This window comes from Mus pahari, chromosome 16 (assembly GCF_900095145.1).
Source record: "Mus pahari chromosome 16, PAHARI_EIJ_v1.1, whole genome shotgun sequence".
In the NCBI taxonomy this organism is placed as follows: Eukaryota; Metazoa; Chordata; class Mammalia; order Rodentia; family Muridae; genus Mus; species Mus pahari.
Genome location: NC_034605.1, coordinates 36,157,221 through 36,175,865, shown reverse-complemented (window position 1 = coordinate 36,175,865; position 18,645 = coordinate 36,157,221). Strand labels below are relative to the sequence as shown.

General features: G+C 42.0%; 1 protein-coding gene and 1 non-coding gene across 2 annotated transcripts in view; one reads left to right on the top strand and one right to left on the bottom strand.

Moving 5' to 3' along the window:
• Window positions 1-18,645, top strand: part of Mylk4 (myosin light chain kinase family member 4) — a 68,332-nt gene that overhangs the window by 12,857 nt on the left and 36,830 nt on the right. The window lies entirely within an intron of this gene.
• Window positions 5,532-5,642, bottom strand: LOC115065657. The gene has a single exon (XR_003845425.1). It is a non-coding gene; the product is annotated as a U6 spliceosomal RNA (small nuclear RNA).

Sequence of the window (18,645 nt, the reverse complement as noted above, 5' to 3'; positions counted from 1 at the left end):
AACCCCACTTGTACTTCAGCATGTTGCAGCCCATGTCTCCTATCTTTGTGTGACTTACATCAACACTGGACAAAAAGATATACAAGGGATTAAAACTTTAGTTATCTCATTGCCCACTGAGTGAAAAAAACTTTTTTTCTTTTTCTTTTTTAAATAGAAGGGTTGCTTCTTTTAAGGTTTGATATAAAGGATATATCAAACAGGTAGCAGAAGTAGAAAAAGTGATATGTGCAGATAAGACCAATAGGTTAAAAATAATTCTAAAGAAGAATATAGGTTACAGTAGGCTTGAATGGAGACTAGAGAATCCCTTTGCTCTGTGTGATAGCAGATAGAAGCCATCGTCCTGAATAATTATAAAGCAGCCTGTCTTTCTGACATCTACTTGAAAACTGACCAAAATCAAACTCCACAGCATTAGCTTAAGTCACATCTGAAAATAGATTGAGAGGGCAGACAGGGACAGAGGTTGTGGAAGGCTTCATGTCTGGCAGGAAGAGCCAAGCATGGATGGAGGGCAGCCCAAACTTTATGCAACGTGGGTCACTCCCAGGAGATCTGAGGCTCCAGCCCAGTCCCTTTGGCCTTTCTTGCAAGGCACTCTAGATTTTCAGTTTTCGCAGTAGTAGAAGACTGCCGTCTCCTGAGATGTTGATCCAATGCTTTCCCGCTCCCATCAGCTTTGCAGGCCTCAAGCCTCACTCAGCACACACAGCACAGCATCATCTCAGAGCAGACTGATGGACTGTGCGAAGATCAGGTTCTCCTAAGGTGGTACCCAGCTTGCAGCTCCTGTAAGCTGAAGCAAAAGACTTGTGCTCTGCTCAGACAGATTCAAAGGCTTCTTAAAATGCTCCCTTTGCACCCAGCTATCCACAACGATCTGCAGAGGGGGCCCAACTAACAGAGGTGCCTGTTTGTGCCTCCCATGACTAGCTGTGGAACCTGTATACGCGTCTCTAGCTTTCCTTGTAGATACCAAAGTACAAGTTAATGCTTTTGCTCTCATCTAGACGTCTGTGGAGGATAAACAGAAAACTGGGCACAGGATGGTTAGCCCTGTGTTCTGTATAAAGTCGGCACTCAGCAAATAGATAAAATAACTCCTAATGCTGTTGTTAATGGTACTCTAGAAAGTTGTTATTTTGTTGCAGTTGAAATGACCTATTACGTAAACCAGAAGGAAAACAAGACTGAGTACATTTGAGATTGGGTTTTGGATCAGAAACCCTCTGAGTGGGTGTGTCCTGTAATCCTCCACGGCTGCCCTGTACCCCTCCAGATGTTTGCTTTAATTTTCCAGGTGTGTCCCACAGGTGCAGTATAGGCTGGAACAGGCTGACTTCTGAGACAGCTAGGAGCATAGTTTCTGTGTTCACTTTTGTTCCTATAACGTGAAATGCTTTCACTGCCCACCAGTCCGATTGCCTTTGGCTTAACCGTTTAGCAGCATTGTGGCTACCTGTTTTTAATGGTTACCTTCTTGCTGCTACTTCCTTTTCTTTACCAATATCCTTAGAATGCCAAGTTCAGAGCCAATTCTCCGGGTTCTTTTGGAATGAAAGATAAATGAAACATATATTTTGGTTGGAATGCCCCCTCCCCAAAAGTTGATGTGTTGGTTAGACTTGGTGGTGTATGCTTTTAATCCCAGCACTCAGAAGAAGGCAGAGGCAGGTAGATTTCTGCCACACACACACACACTCAACACACACACACACACACACACACACACACAAATGTGGGAGGGCGGGGGTTGGGGAGACTCTGACAGGTAGTAGACCTGTAGGAGTGTAGAAGGTGGGGGCCAACTTGGCACTATGGGAGGTGATGGATCTTTAGGAATGGAGCCTATTAGATAGCATTCAGACATTTAAGACATATACTTTGAAAGGATAGAGTGACCCTAGTTTCTTCTTATTTCTAGTTTTCATTTCTATGGCCTGCAACACAATTCCACTGTGATGTACTGTCTCACTACAGACTCCAAAAATAACAGGATCAATCTCTCTTGTCTTGGGACCTTAAAAACTATGAGCCCAACTCAAACGTTTCTCTGATTCTCAAGTTGATTTTCTTGAGCATGTGTGGCAATGAGGAGCTATAACAAAACAAGAAAGCTGGAGTCCTAGGGAGGGGCCTTCATTTACTTCATGAGAATATACTGGGGATGTTGGGTGGATAAGTGAAAGTTGGATATAGTGCTGAATAAAAGCACCATCCTCATCACACCCCACCTTGTCCAGATGATGGAGGTTGCCAAGGGTTAAGGTAATAGCAGGCTCAGAAGGAGCATAGAGCAGGGAGACTTATCCTAACCTGTAGGGTTAGAATGGCTTCTCGAACTGCAGCTGGCATCAGAGGGTGGCCAGGTCAACCCAGGGTATTCTAGAGGAGGTACCCATGAAGCTCAGTTACAGAGGGGCAGAACAGACAACAGGGTGTTTGGGGACAGTCACAGCTGGGGCCACTGGCTGGGGGACCTTTTCAGACCTTGAGTCTCCAGAGAGTGAGACACCAAGGTGAGACAGTTTCCATTCTTCAGGCAGGGCCTGTAGCCTGTAATACTCGTCCCATATTTTGGTTACCGTTAAAAGTTAATTCTGGCAATCCCATAGCTCATTCCTGGGACCTCTTTGAAATAAAATTATACGTGGTGCCATTTCCCTTCCTTCTGAAATTCCTATTGCTGTATTTTTAGTACATTTTGGGGGGGAGTAAAAAGCATCGCTTCTAGTTTTCCATACAACCTCTTCTGATGACTACCTTCCTTTAAAGGGTTTTTATTCAAAGGCTATGCAGCCTGAATTAACTTCTCTGTGAGAAAAGGTCTTTTGTGGTTTATAAATTTTAATGCAGGATACTAACTGCCAGGATATTCTTGGACCACAACCAGGGCTTTAAGCAGCCTCCTGTAGCAGCTGAAATGAGGCCCGCCTGACCTGCACCTGGACATAGGGTTCTTTCATCCTTCACGTTCAAAGTCAAGAGGCCTCCTGGTTTCAACCTTAGGACACCAAGGCTTTCCTTTCAAAATCCATTTCCTGGGAAAAGGTCTTTGCTGTCCTGATGGATAATTTTTCACTTTATATTTTCTTAAGATGCATAAATTCTACTTTTTCTTTCAAATAAAGGAAAAAGCAAGGTATGGGAGCCCATGGTAAGGGTCTTCTCTGCATGAAACAGCATAAACCATTGCTGTCCTGATTTTTAAGTTCTTCATCAGCAACAAGGGATTCCTACACTGACCTATTCATTCAGTATTCCTCTTCAGACACTGAACTTTTTGATTACAAATGCCAGGTAAGAGAATGTTACCTAAAAACTACTCTCTTAAGTGAACCACTGAGCCTTTAACCACGCAGGGACCTGCTCTACTCCAGGGCTATTTGTTGCCCTTAATCAATGTGGTAATGAAGAAAAATTGGGTTTTTGAGACAGCACCTGCCTTGTGCTTTATACATCCTTCTTCTTCAATACCAGGAAACTCTTGGAATAGAGAGCCACTCTAAATTTTAAAATTTAAAAAATTTAAAAAAGACGCTCCCTCTGGGGCCTTAGAGTGACAAGGACATCCTTCTACGTGCACTGTAGACACACGTCTTGGCCAGTTGACATTCTCTTCTTGAGCTTAGCCAAGGGAGCACAAGCTGGCTTACAGCAAATTCAACTCTCCAAAGAGCAGCTGTGTTGAGTGTGTGATCCATGAGCTATGGGTGGCCATCTCTGGACACATCCCCAGTGCTTTGCTCTTAGCCAGCTGCCCACTGATTGCTTCTGAGCTGCTTACACTGTTGGGTCAGCAGGATGGATAGTGGAGCTTGGGTAAAGTAGTGCTTTAGGGAGAAAACCCAGTATTTAAAGATCAGAAGCTGTGTTTTTTGGGTGGAGGCATGAAGGATCTCTTGAGCACAGTGGTTCTGTTGGGGAAAAAACAGATTAAGTGACCCTTCATGGTTATGTAAATGAAAAAACCAAAAACACAGAAGTCATTGCTTCTAACAGAATTCTCTGTGTTTGGTAAAAACTCCCCTACCAATGATGTCAATTTGTAAATGCTAAACAAAGCCCCTGAAAAGGAGTCTCCTAGAAAGAAATAAAATATGACATTTATATCCTCCAAAATGAAGGTCAGGCTTGCAGAAGCACCTTTTAAGAATTGTGTTCTATGTGAGCACAGATGGTAGACATTCACAGGAAGTGAGGACATCCTTTGGACCATTGCCTTGCAAGTAGGAATGGCAGCCAGCAAAGACTTCATTATTATACGGGGGCACTGGGGTTGCAAAGTGAGGAGGCAGCAATGTAAGATAAAAAGGACCCAAACCAGTGTTGCTGGAAACAGTGACTGCTCTCCAGCTTCTTTCTAATGTTTCTCAGGGTTGGAAGCACTAGAGGTAGGTTCAATCCAAGGGAGACTGAGGTCTCAGGGAGTCTACTGACTTGACAAGTGCTTTGAAAACCAAGGGAAAGCACATGTGAAGTTGTATGATTTCCACATCAGGGAGAAGCCTGCCAGGTGCCAGGAATTTTTGGTTGCTGTGGCAACCAGAACAGAAGTCCATTCTGTGGACCCCCAGCTGGCTCTCAGCCTCAGCCTTCTTTGGAGTGCTCACACCTAGGAAACTAGTGGCGCAAGCAGGAAGAGAGAGGTCTCAGATAGGAAAGAATGCAGAACCCACATGCAGATGTCCTAAAACAGGACCTTGCAGAAGGCAGGCATGGGGAGGCCACAGGAAACTGATTAAAGAACTTTCAACCTGCAAAGGCCAGGCATTATCAATGTGTTTTGTTTTGTTTCAAAGCACTTTCTTTGGATAATAAATAAAGGTTAAGTTAAATAAAAAAATGTAAAGTGAACCCCTCAGAGGGCACCTAGCCGTCTCCCATTCTGCAGAAAATAGCCAAGTTTCTTGACCCTGCTGTTTGCCATGAAAAATACTCAAAAGAAAAGTGTACTACAGTGAGATTTTTCTGTTCAAATAGTCACCTTTTTTGTTGGTGGTTTTTGTACTGCTAGAGAAAAAAACCTAGGGCTTTTAAATGTTAGGCAAGTGCTTTACCACTGAACCATATTCACCCAGTCTGCTATCTAGTGTTGTATGGCCTCAGAGACATGACTTAACATTTCAAGTATATAATGACTGGTGTGTGTGTGTGTGTGTGTGTGTGTGTGTTTATATGAGGTAGAGGTAGACATTAAATAAGGACTGTCAGGACCAGAGTAAGGTCATTATAAATTTTATATACTAATAGTGATCATAAGTTAAGAACTGTGTGCTTTTAAAAATAGATCAAGCATTCCTGACCTATGAAATAAAAGTCTATGATCTTCATGTTTAGATGTAACAACTCTGAGTTCCTAAATGCTTTGAAAGTTTAAATTACCGATATTGAAAAATAAAAGAATGTTTTTATTTATTCTTTGGGCATTTCATACAGTGTTTTAAAATCATACTCATTTCCCTTCCCTAATTCCTCCCGGATTCTCTCCCACCTCCCTACCCACCGAACTTCAGATTCGTTCTCTATGAAATATGGCACTCTGCATGAATTTTGGTGTCATCCCTGCACACAGGTTGTGCTTGCTAATCTTCTCCGTATCATTTCAGTTTTAATGCATGTGCTGCAGAAGGGAGCACAGAATCACTGATTTTTCTTCTCAAGGAAAGAATGCTATCCTGGGGTGGCAGCTTCCATTGTCCCACCTGAGGGTACCAGGTATGGAGAGAGAGAGGCTGTCTGTGGTCTCCTGTTCTGCAGTTGGCATCAGCCCTACTGCCCACCATTCTCTCTACTCTTCTCAACTTCCATTTAATTCTAAATGTTTGTGAAGCTTTCCAGAGTCTTGTGCTTTTCTCAAAAACAGAACCTTAAAGTAGTGGGCATTTCCTGTGCTTGAAGCCAGGCAGTGGTGTGGTTTTTGCTGTGGAGAGAACAACCTTTGACCTTTGAGTTTTACCTCATGGAGCCCATTGCCTCAGGAAGACTGACAAGGAGAACAGAGAGCTAGTCCTAGATGCCTTTTGGATTCTGCCCTGGCTGTCTCTACCTCTGCTCTTTGCACAAGGCCTTTGCAAGGGCCACCTTTGAGATCACACTCTGAGATGTTTAAATGCATTAGCTACCACAAAATGGAGCTTTCCTGCTGTGAGGTAATGACACCATGTGGAGGTACTTACTTGGTAATTTATTAAGCCAGAGTTGTCTTCAGGTAGTTGTAGGCAAAGCTGACAATTAGAGGCTACTTTGGTTTGTGGTTCCCTTGAGCCATTTCAACTTTTCTGTTTCCTCATCTCTGGTAAGAACCCAGCAACTCTGGGCATGGCCTTTGTCTCCTCTGCATTTAAGTAATTTTCTCAAGGGCGGAAAGGAGAGCATGCCAGAACTGGAATCTACTTAAGCAAACACCTAAAACTGAAGATCTGGTTTCATGCTAACTGCTTGCCGGCCTACTAAAAAACGTTTAAAAACAAATTTCTTGGGAGAAACGGATATGGCTTTGTGTGCCCAGACCCCTTGCTCTCTTCGCACCTACTCCATCTTCCCTGCTTGTTATTACATCTGTCTAACCCGAAACGGTTTACTTGTAGAAATGCTGTCAGCAGAGAGTCTCAATACTATTTGTGGATTTTTTTCATATACAGTGTATATTTCCTAAACACATCGTATGTGTAGACAAGACTTTTTATTACAAGTATTCTGATGCTCCTGCCCATAAGAGGTATTTGGCAGTATGCGCATCCGATACAGCAGTAAGTAAGCAGGGGGAAGGAGATGGTACCCTGTTATAGCCTGCCTCTTGGGAGACCCTTCAGATCAATGTGTTTAAGAAGAGATCAGTAATGTTCACTTTGGTATATAAAAACAGGCCTTTCAAATACTGAGATAACGACAGAACAGAAGAGGCTTATGAAGTAAGAAATCTGTGGCTAGATAAGGAAGTACCTGCTAGGCCTATCCTAAAAGGTCAAGTGCTCAATATACACATAGAGTTTCTGAACTATAGAATGATTTGAAATATCAAAATTTGATAAACTTTGAATTCTGATAACACTCTCTGCCAAACTTATTTTAAAATGCTCTGCCTATCAAGAAGTTAAACTTCTTACCTACAACTTACCTTCAATAGAGTTTCAGTATGCTTGAGGTTTGTGTTCCTGATGTTTTTACAGTACGAGGCTATCCACATCCCATATTTTTATTATCACTAAGGTATTCGATAATTCTCTAAGGTGGTATGAGATTCGTACCCTGCAATGAACATTAGACTGGTAGGCTTCCACTGTTAACTTTATCATCACAGAACAGATCCTTCAAGATACTCAATAAATGATAAGCTTTGGAATAGTAGGTTCAAGTATCTTGGCCTTTTTAGCAACAGATTCAAAAGAAAGCAAGCAAGAAAGAAGGATGCATTTCTTGGTGTGTTAGACAGATGTCTCTAGAACTAGTACCTAGATCATCAGCCTGCAGGAAGAAAGGGTTGCCCGAGTCTACATTTTTGAGATTCCAGCCTGTGACTGGACTGACTCAGTGCTTATAGGCCCCTGTTAGACTGGCAACAGATCATGATAGGAGTGTACCACAAACCAAGCCACTCACTCCATGGGCAATAACTAAAAGAGAGTGTAGAGGGGTTGACAATCACTGAGGGGCATATCCCTCAGTGTCTTCCTACTAGGCCCTCCCCTCTTAAAGACTCTACTGCCTCCCAGAGATGCCTCACTGGAAACTAAACCATAACCGTTCACATCCCAACTCTAGAACATGTTCTTTCCTAAACAGCCTTCCCATCCCTTTCATTTCATAGATCATATTTTAAGCATAGGCTGGAAAAAGATTTATTACTACTTTTTATATGAGTCACATCTTGATTTCTCCTCAGTGGGATCAAAATCAGAGGTACAGTTTTATAGTTCCGATACATTGGGCTCTCTAGGATTCCTGTCCCTGTCCAGACCAAGTTCCTATGGCACCTTAGATTAGGGATGACTAAGCAGTCACTAGAATGTCTGTCCTTTGTGTGGACAGTCCATCTGAGGTAGATGCTGAACAAAGAGGAATGTCACTTTGGGTTACAGGAAGAAGACAATGTCAACTTCAAAGTGCTCTGTCAATAGAGCCAGTGGCGGCAACTGATCGTAGGTGAGACCTCCGTGACTGTTAGAAACCTAATGAAGGGCATCTGTGTAGCCAGAGATGACTGGAGCCAGAATGATGCACAGCCTAGCCATCTCCTCCCCACCCTCACCCCACCCCCACCCCACCCCCACCCCATCCCGAGCTTTCAGTGCATGTCAAAAGGCCAAATCGTGAGTTTCTGAGAATCTCTGACTGGACCATGAATGAGGAGAAATACAGACTCAGCACTGCCATTAAGGGTAAGAGAACCTTGTGGTGACTCAGGCAGAGGAAGTTACCTAACTATTTTGAGAAATCTTTGCATATTCTGTATTCCTAAATATTCGATGGCTGCGTTTCTGGAGCAGATTTGTTTCAAATCAGAGCTGTAAAGCCAACTCTTCACCATGGCCTGGGAAAGCAGGAAATGTTTCAAATCCTACTCAACCATTTTAACAATTGTCAGCATTCACAAAGTTTTTTTTTTTTTCTTCTTTTTTTAAACTAAGAAAAAGGTCTGGAGAGATGGGTCATTGGTTTGGATGATTTGTTGTTTTTGCAGAGGACCTAGGATTCCCAGAACCCACATGGTGGCCCAGAAACATTTGTAACTTCAATTCTAGGGAGTCCAGCACTCCATGGATACCAGGCATACAAGCAGTATGCATACATATACACTGACAAGAAAATGAATCTAAAATAAAATGAGGTTAAAGAAGTGCAGAGACAAAAAGCTTCCATTTTATTGAAAGCCGCTACTTATTGAGATGACATAGCAGTGAATGCCAGGCTACAATTAGGACAATCCACTTATAACTATAATATTAAATCTTTAATATTGTTATATGATATATATTTTTGAAATATTTATTATATATATATATATTTATGTGTTCCGAAGACTCATAAAATTCTGCAAAGTTTTTGTGAGAACAGCAATCCATATTCCTTCTCCCATTTCCTCTTCATCAAAGGTGGGCATTTTCATTTAACTGACTAATTTGTTTAGTACTTAACTCTGTACATCCAAATATTATATATTTGTTTCTTTTGCTGTTCATACTTAAGTTTTTTTAATGACTTATTTATAAAAGGAGATAAGAATTAGATCTCTTCCACCTTCTACTTCCAACACACTACACACACACACACACACACACACACACACACACACACACACACACACACACACTTATTAGGTTGTCCTTCTTTTTCCTGTTTTCTAAACATGGAATTATTACTAAATTTTGTTAAATAAGAATTAAGTGCTTCTGGAAAATCCTATTCGTGAGTGATTGCAAGGTGGAACATTATCATAATAACTTTTATTTCTTGCTAAACTGTCTTCTGCCCCTGGAATTATTGGTTGCCTTAATCTAGACTTTTTTTTTGTTAGTAAAAATACCTGAACTATATACTAATTATATAAATCACTTCTACACACATTCAGATGTACTAGATAGTCTACAGACTTTATGTTCTTGGAGAAAATTCTCCAAATCGGTTCTAGTTGGTCTTGACTTCATCCCACTGCACCCAAAGCACAGCTGTTATGGGGTAAACTGTTCTCTATGTTGGATTGCCTCTCTTTTGTTTTTTAGATTTTTGTTTGTTTGATTGTTTAATCTTCTCATTTAAGTGGACTATAACCTCCATATGCTTCCTGCAACATGACAGAGAGTTGTAATTACTTGAGACTTTATGTTTCTGGCTGTCTTTTTTTGCTATTTCTTTGGGAAGCAGACTTACAGATGTTTGAAATGGAACTCAAAATTTCTTCCCAATTTTTTCTCTGCTCTCTTCAAGATTTAGCTTTCTTGGTAATGTTTAGTTCCAAAATTCTACTAGTGTTACCTCCTGTCTCACCTCTTTCGACTGTGTGCATGTGTTTGCCATTCTCAAATCTTTGTTGCTCTTTCAGTTACATCCAAGGAAGCAGCAGAGCATGGTCCTCTCTTTCCTTCCACACCACCCTCCCTTCTGTCTTCTCTCCCTTCCTTTTTTTCCTCCCTGCTCCCTGATATGGACTCAGTGTAGTAGCCTGGGATGTGAAGCTGGCTGGAGTAGCTTCCCCATGTGTGTGTAGACATAACTCAAGAGTGCTGGATAGAAAAGTTACAGAGCTGAGTTTCAAGTAGGAGTCCTTCTGACATGCATGTGCCATGTTAGCAGCGCTGAGACCTTAATATTTGTTCAGGAGAGAGTGAATGGCTTTTCAACAACCCAAGTCTCTAATGTGAGACCTCTGATATCACCCAGGACAACTTCACATAGACACTGCTCATTTACAGGTAAAGATAACGGGCTTGGTTAAAGTTTATCTTTGTCTTATTTGACAAGAAGAGAATTCAGTTTTAAAAGAACCTTGTAGGTGAAGGAATGGGTGAGGATGTGGGTGTAGGTGTGGATGAGGATGGGTGGGGGTGTGTGTATGTGGGTCATTGGTAAGATGTGTTGCCTAATATATGAAAGGTCTTGGATTCTATCCCCAACATTGAAAACAAAAGTAATGGAGAAGCTTGCAAATAGGTTGCCAACGCAGGTAAGAGAAAATACTAGTGGTTATTACACAGTAGTTATTAAATTGTGGGTAGAAAATGAGCTAATTCCTCCTATTACAAATGTTGCCTGATGATGTGAAGTTGATGCTCAACACACCACCCACAGTTTGATAAATATTTAATAGACTTCCCATCTATATGATCTGGGAACTGTTTTGGCTTATCCTTATGAAAACTGTGGCAAGACAAATTGTGAACGGTCAGGTGTCAGTTATAGCTAATAAACCAGTAAGCACAGGCAAGTAGCACAAGGCTGGAAGATGCTGCATGTTCTCTTAGCCAGTTAATGCTGACTTATTAACACTGTCCATCCACTCTGTAGTTGGACATATTGTTACTGTAGATTGGATTACTTTTAAACTGATAGTTTTCCTGGGGCACTGTTACCCTCTCTTATTTCCTTCTGGACTGTCAGGGCACATGGAGGCAAATTTCATCACTGCCTTCCAGGTCTCAGGGTTAGTGTTTGCTTTTCCCACATGCTGCCCATTGGTCTTCCTAGTGCTGGACCCCTCCTCTCCTTTCCACTTCCCTTCTCTTCCTGCATTCTTCTCTGTCCTGGATAAACATTCATTGTGCTTTTTGTACGTGTGAAGCTGACAGGAATGTTTTTCCCCATGTGTGGGTGGATGTAACTCAAGAATGCAGCTCAAGATTTAGCTGTACATCCTGCCCTTTGAAGAGTCTTTTTGTGAAGAATGCTGCTGGCTTTTCCTGGGAAGCCAGGAGTCTTGTGCTCAAAGCCAGCCCATATTTTCATTCGGTCTACCACAGCAGTGAGAGGGAGTCAGAAGAATGAAAGATCCCCCTATTGTGAGTCCAGAGACTGACCTTAGAAAGTCACCCAGAGACCATAAGGGACTGACTTCCCACCCTGTTAAAGTTAAGATGACCAACAAATAGTGCCACCCCTCCCCCATCTCCAGCAATTCTTAATGTAAGAAGAAACATTCAAAGACTCCCTCATAGTGACATCTGTGCTTCTGTTATTTAACGTTGAAATAAAATTAAAATGTTATTTGTCACATTAAAATATGACAAATGTGTATCTTTTATTTGTTATTCTTTCAAGTAAATGTGACCCTTACTAACCACACAGGTATAAAAGCAATGGCATAACCCAGCAATCACACATCCACGTACCAGCTGAAGATGGTAAGCATCTTCTAGCAGAGCCTTGACTGTGTCAGATTAAATTTGTAAAAATTTAAGCCCCATAACAAAGAATTCTAGGACTGGTTAGAATGTTAGTTTAAAGCCCAAAGCTTTGATTTTTTCTCCCCCCTTGGGTCCAAGGCCAGGCTCCTGTTGCTATACTAGGTGATAACAGAGCAGACAGTTCTCTATGGAAGATTTTTATTCTTTTATGATTATTTTATTGGTTACCCTATCTGCAATGGAATCTGCAGGACATAGCTTCACAGACATCTGTATGGTTGGAAGACGGGAGAGGATATTGAAAATTCCTAGCAGCCTTTGACTTGTCTGACTGACAGAAAATGCTGAGATGCAGTTAAACCCATGTGCATAGCAGAGTCTTGATGCATGGGTTGGAGATGCGAAAGCTCCTCACATCTACAATACTCCATGGCTCTGGGAGACATCTTAGGGTACTGGGTTTACAGTACCTCTCAGAACAGGCAGCAGAAGGTAGCAGTGAAGAGCACTAAATATGAAGTCAGAAGATGTGGGTATGAGTCCCAGCTACTCATCAGGCAAGCTGCTTGGCTCCTTAGCAGCTCCAAGCACCACCACCACCCCCCTGCTTCCCCCACCCCACCCCCCACTCCCACCCAAAGAGAAATGCAAGCTAATGTGCTACCTAAATGCAAGCTAGAGTGCTCCTAATCTAAGCCTGAGCTGGAAGTGTTTCATATTTTGAAGTATTTGCATTTAATAGTGACATATCTTAGATGGGACTGAGGTCTAATGAAATCTATGCATGATATATATGCAACTTGCACATATACATTGATTGTCAGCGTATACTATGGTTTTAGTATGTCATACGAGGCTGAGTGTGCTGTTTTCTATTTGTAGTATTCTATGGCATTTCAGAAATTTCAAGTTTTACATCACTTTGGATTTCAGATGCAGACTAATAATCAGGTCTGCCCATGGTGTTTTTGTTTTTGTTTTGAACAGGTTGTCTTAATCTAACACATCTGTCTTCAATCAATAAGACCTACAAGTTGAATAGCCCAAGACTGTAGTCTAACTCCTAATTTAGGGGTGGAGACAACATATGACATGCAAGATCCTCACCTCTGAATCTCCCTTAGTAGGTACTGGGGGAGATACAAGGTCACAGGCTCTCTCTTGGCCACAAGCACTCACAGTGGCGTCAATTAGATTTCAGAGGTGTGAGACAGTCTGTGCCCTGGAGGTCTGCTTGGGGATTGGCCTTACAGTTCAGGGGTTTCAATTTTTATACTAGCTCATTTACAGATGTTTGATCAGGTGTGAATGTCTACCAAGAAGACTATAAAAAGAGAATTTTAACACATGAGCCTGAAATGCCTTATGGAGGGTCAGACTTTACAAGAATTAGCACTGGACTTTTAAAATATGAACAAAGTTGCTTTCTTTTTCATTTCCTTATGCTGCTCTTGGAAGGAAGGTTCAGAAGTTCACAGTGGCTACACATCATAGAGCTACCTCTGCTCCCATCTTTCCTTCTTCACCTTGCAATCACCCAGTGGTCCTTACCATCCTTCTGACCCTTATTTCAGTTTCAATCCTCAGGAGTTACGAACCTGGCAGAAGAGATCCCTTCTATTTTGGTGTGATGCCTGTCTCTTACTGTTGGTAACATCCGAGATGAATACAGCGCTTATCATGTGCTAACCCAGTTCTGAGCGCTTCCCCTGTAGTCACTCACTAAGCAATTTATGGAACCACCAGGCATAGAAAGTTGAGGCAAGAAAGACTTAATTGCTTGCTCAAGATTGTGTGACTAAGAAATGATAAAGTCAGGATATGAACCTAGATTCTTAACCAATTATAGAGCACACGTGCCAACCATTTTAATAAATGTGTCTGTTTTTGTCCCCAAAAGGTTTTACTGTGTAACCCAGACTGGCCTTGAACTCATGATGTTACTGCTACCTCAGTTCCTCAAATGCTGGGATTACAGGTGTGACTCACCATGCCCTCTCATTTTCAGCATACTTCAGGGCACAGTTCAAGCTTTAAGTGCATTCATACGGTTGCACTCTTTGATCTCAGCCCTCTCCAGACAAGTTGACATTAGCATCCCCAGAACTTTATCCTCACAGACTGAAAGTACAGCCATCAAACACCCATTACCTTACTAGCTTTTGGCAAACCTTGCTATGTTCTTCATCTTATGGATATATCTATTTCAAGTTCTCCCATTAGTGCAACCGTATACTATTTATCTTTTCTGATTGATGGATTTCACTGAGAATAATGTTCTCCAGGTTTGTCTGTATAGAAGCATGTCAGAATGTCCTGCCTTTTTAATGCTGCTGAGTATTTTATTGTAAGTGCTCACCACATGTTGTTAAATCATTTTTCTGTCCCTAGATGGTTGAGTCCCTCCTTTCGGCTGTTGTGAGTAGTGCTGCCACGTATAACAAAGTGAACCTAGCCCCATGTGATGGCCAGTTTTATGTCAACTTGATTCAATCTAGAGTCATTTTGGAAGAGGGAACCTCAGTTGAGAAAATGCTCCCACCAGAGTAGCTTGTGGGCAAGCCCATGGTGCATATGTTGATTGATGTGGGAGGGACCAACTCACTATGGGCAGAATCACTGCTGGGCTAATGGTCCTGGGGGCTATAAGGAGGCAGGCTGAGAAGCCATAAGGAGAAAGCCAGTAAGCGTCACTCCTCCATGGCTTCTGCTTCAGCTCCTGCATCCAGGTTCCTGGCCCGTTTTTCTTAGAAGATGGACTGTGATGTGAAAGAGTAAGCAAAACAAACCCTTTCTTTCCTAATTTGCTTTTAATCATGGTGCTTTATCACAGCAGTGGAACTCTAAGATAGCCTGCTTTCCATTCTTGTATGTATAGACCCAGAAGTCACAGAAGTGCATGGCTGGATCACATGGAGGTGTTAGGTTCCCTCTTTTAAGGGACTTCCATGTGTCTTATCACAGCACAGTACCATTTTACATTCCTATCAACAGCACACAAAAAGGTCCAGTTTTGCTACTTCCTTAGTAATGTCCCAATTTTGACAGTAGCCACTGTTGTAGACTGCATCTCATCTTGGTTGAATATGCATTATTTTTCACACAAGCAGAAAGTCATTCTTCACCTTGACTTGGTTGGGGGCTGCTACAACTTATTCGTTGAAGAGGAAGAACTTTAAAGACAGATCCCCCCACTGAATGGCACTTCAGGACACATTTGACAGCCTTTGCTTAGGGCTAAAAGTAGGATGTGACCTTTAACAGGTACTGGCTGCTCCACCAGCCCTTGCTGTTCCTTGGTGACCTCCCCAGGAGAGTCTGGGCTGTGAAATCCTGTCCTGACTCCGTGGGTGGGGAATGTGCTGCCTAACATATTACTAGGGGTAGCTTTCTGTGGCTGTTATGTAAAAGGGACAGCGTTTTTCCATGTGTAAGGGTCAAACATGGACACTCCTCCAATTTCAGCAGAGGTGACAAAGACCCAACCCTGAGATTCATACATGGAGAACCTTCTATTTTAGCAGTGGATAGTATCAGTGTGCTGCTATGTTTGTGTAGACCTTGAAAATACCTGGTCAAGGGAAGTCTAAACTGAATTAACACTTCGTTATTATTATTATTTTTTAATTTTACAAACACTTTCATATATGTCGCTATGCATTATTCTCATAGTTCTATGAAAATACGCAACAGATAGAAGCAGATGTTGACCATTACTTCCTCAAGGGCGTGTGGTTGGTCAGCAGGCATGCGATCAGAGCCTGTGTTATTCAGCTTTCCAATACTATGACTAAGTTCTGGGGCTATTAGGTTATTAGGAGGAAAAGCTTATTTTGATTCATGACTTCAGAGATTTAAGTTCATGGTTGGCTCCATTGCCTCTGGGCCTGTGGCAAGGCAGAGCATCGAGGTAGGAGGTATGTGTTAGAAAAGCTGTTCATCTAATAGTGACTAGGAATAAAGATAGAAAGGAGGCTATGGTCCTAATACCTCCTTTAAGAGCACAGAAGTGGATGCTCACAGCCATTCATTGGACTGAGCACAGGGTCCCCAATGAAGGAGTTAGAGAAAGTACCCAAGGAGCTGAAGGGGTTTGCAGCCCCATAGGAGGAACAACAATATGAACTAACCAGTACCCCCAGAGCTCCCAGGGGCTGAACCACCAACAAAAGAGTACACATGGTGGGGCTCATGGCTTCAGCCACATATGTAGCAGAGGATGGCCTAGTTAGTCATCAATGGGAGAAGATACCCTTGGCCCTGTGAAGGCTCTATGCCCCAGTATAGGGGAATGCCTGGGCCAGGAAGCAGGAGTGGGTGGGTTGGTGAGCAGGGGAAGGGGGAGAAGATAGGGGGTTTTCAGAGGTGGAAACCAGGAAATGGGGTAACATTTAAAATGTAAATAAAGAAAATATCTAATACAAAACGAAACAAAACAGAAAGGGCAAAGCCACAATGACCTAACTTCCTCGCACTAGGCTTTACCTCCGAAGGGTCCACCGTCTCCCAGTGTCATTGGCTGGTGTCCATACTTTTTACACATGGGTATTTGGACAATGTTTATTCAGAACACAACATCTGGTATCGAGCTCCAAGCCACTCTTGGGTTTTGACAGAGACAATCCCTTGGAGTGAACACGTGATGGAGATGAATAGCCTGCCTTCTTCAGGACTTTCTAGGCTTGAGCAAAGTTACACTGATAAGTGTTACGGAAAGTGCTTGCCTATACCTCAGTGTTTAAACTCCAGGGCATGAGTTCAGGTTGGTGAAGTCAGGCCTATCTTAAGGGGTCTTCTTAATCACCAAATTCTCGAGCGATCCACTCATGTTTAATTTGGCTGATTTTATTTTATTTTGTTTAAATTTGGTGTGTGTGTGTGGTGTGTGTGTGTGTGTGTGTGTGTGTGTGTGTGTGTGTGTTATGTGTATGTGTATGTGTATGTGAATTTGTATGCACATATGTGTATAAATGTGCATGAAGAGGCTGGAGGTCAATCTTTGGGATCTCTTTCTCTGTTTTTCCAACACTGGGATTACAAGTGCACACTACTATACTCAACTTTCTAAAAATAATTTATGTATGTATGTATGTATGTATGTATGTATGTATGTATTTACTTATTTTAAGGAGGAGCACATTGCATGTCTACAGTATATAGAGAGAGGTTAGAGGGCAGCTAGTAGAAGTTTGTTCTCTTCCTTTACCATGTAGGTTTCAGACATCAGACTCAGGTTCTACAGCAAACATTTTTACCTGCTGAGCAAGCTTGTCACCAGCACCCCCATCTACCCCAGCCTCATCCCTTTTATTCCTTGAGGCAGTGTCTTACTATGCAGGTCGGGCAGTTGTGGAACTCAATTATGCAGACCAGGGATTAAAGACATGGGTCACTACTTCTGGCTACTCCCCCCATCTTTTAATGATCTGTTCTAAAGAGGGAACTTAGGGTCTCAGTGTCTAACAAGCATTTTATTAAATCTCTGAGGGTCCCATCATAAGTTTGGAAACCATTGCACATTACTGGGGTGATTTAAAAATCACCTCTTGAAACGCAATGACATAGATTAGTGAATTCACTGTTTACTGCTGTAGTCAGGGACCACACTGACAACACTTTGATTATTTCACTGGCAATGTCCTTTGATTTACTGTTGCCTTTCAACTTGGATTTAAGTGGTGTGAGGTTGACACACAGGCCTCGGCAGGCTTTCTCACAGCCATTCCACATTCTAGAATTTGCTAACTACCCCTGCTTATCATAGAAAGTACACGGATGCCTGTGAACATAGCTGGTGAAGCTGTTGAAAGACTAAAGGGGACCAGCTTAGTTTCCCACCTATTCTCCAAAGAGATCATCCATGAACTCTGGTGGCCTCTGATGAACATGAGCCCCAAAGAGCAGTGCTTGAGGGTGTTGGCTTACAGAACACTGGTAGAGACATGGTGATCAGTGATCATTTCTTTAAATAAATCAACTCTTCCTCTTCTACATTTAAAACAAAAGATAAAGATAAAGCTACTTCAAATGGCCCACTCTGGTCTATCTTCTGATATGCATCTACTTGAATTACATATAACTTGTGCTTCATGTTTTAAATTTTAACCTAAGTGCTACAGTGCCGTGAAAAGATACTATGGCTGAAACAAAGAGCTTTAGTTATTCTGGAAACATTTATTACTGTATGCTGCTGTTTGGAATGAGAGTCTCAGAACCTACTTTAAAATTATATACTTTAATTTTTGCCTTTAAAATTCAACTTCGCCATTCTTAAAGGTTATTTTCAGTTAATATATAATGCTACATATTAAACGTGTGTTTCGACTGTTGCTTCCAAAGCATTTTTTACACCTCTTGGATTCTCAACTAGTACTGCCCGTTAAAATTTGTTCATGTGCAGTTATCTAGATTTCACGAGGTTAGCTCTCTACAGAAAAGCTCATGTAAGGCACCGTTTTAAACAGCTGTCCTTCTGTATCAAAGTAACACAAAGTTGGAAAATTAAGATCCAATCTTGTCCACATTTGATTTCATCTTTACTGCACCAAAAGCAACAGAGCTGAATAAGACATTGTAACAGGAAACGGTAGCAGGGAATCGAAGCACCTGATCATGAAGTCATGGTTAATAACACATCCAAAAGATTAGGAGAGAGAGAGAGAGAGGGGAGAGAGAGAGAGAGAGAGAGAGAGAGAGAGAGAGAGAGAGAGAGAGAGAGAGAGCGTTTGTGAAGGCCAGAGGCCAGTGACATCAGGTTTTCCTGGATTACCTTCTACAGTATTTTTTATGAAGGGCCTCTCAC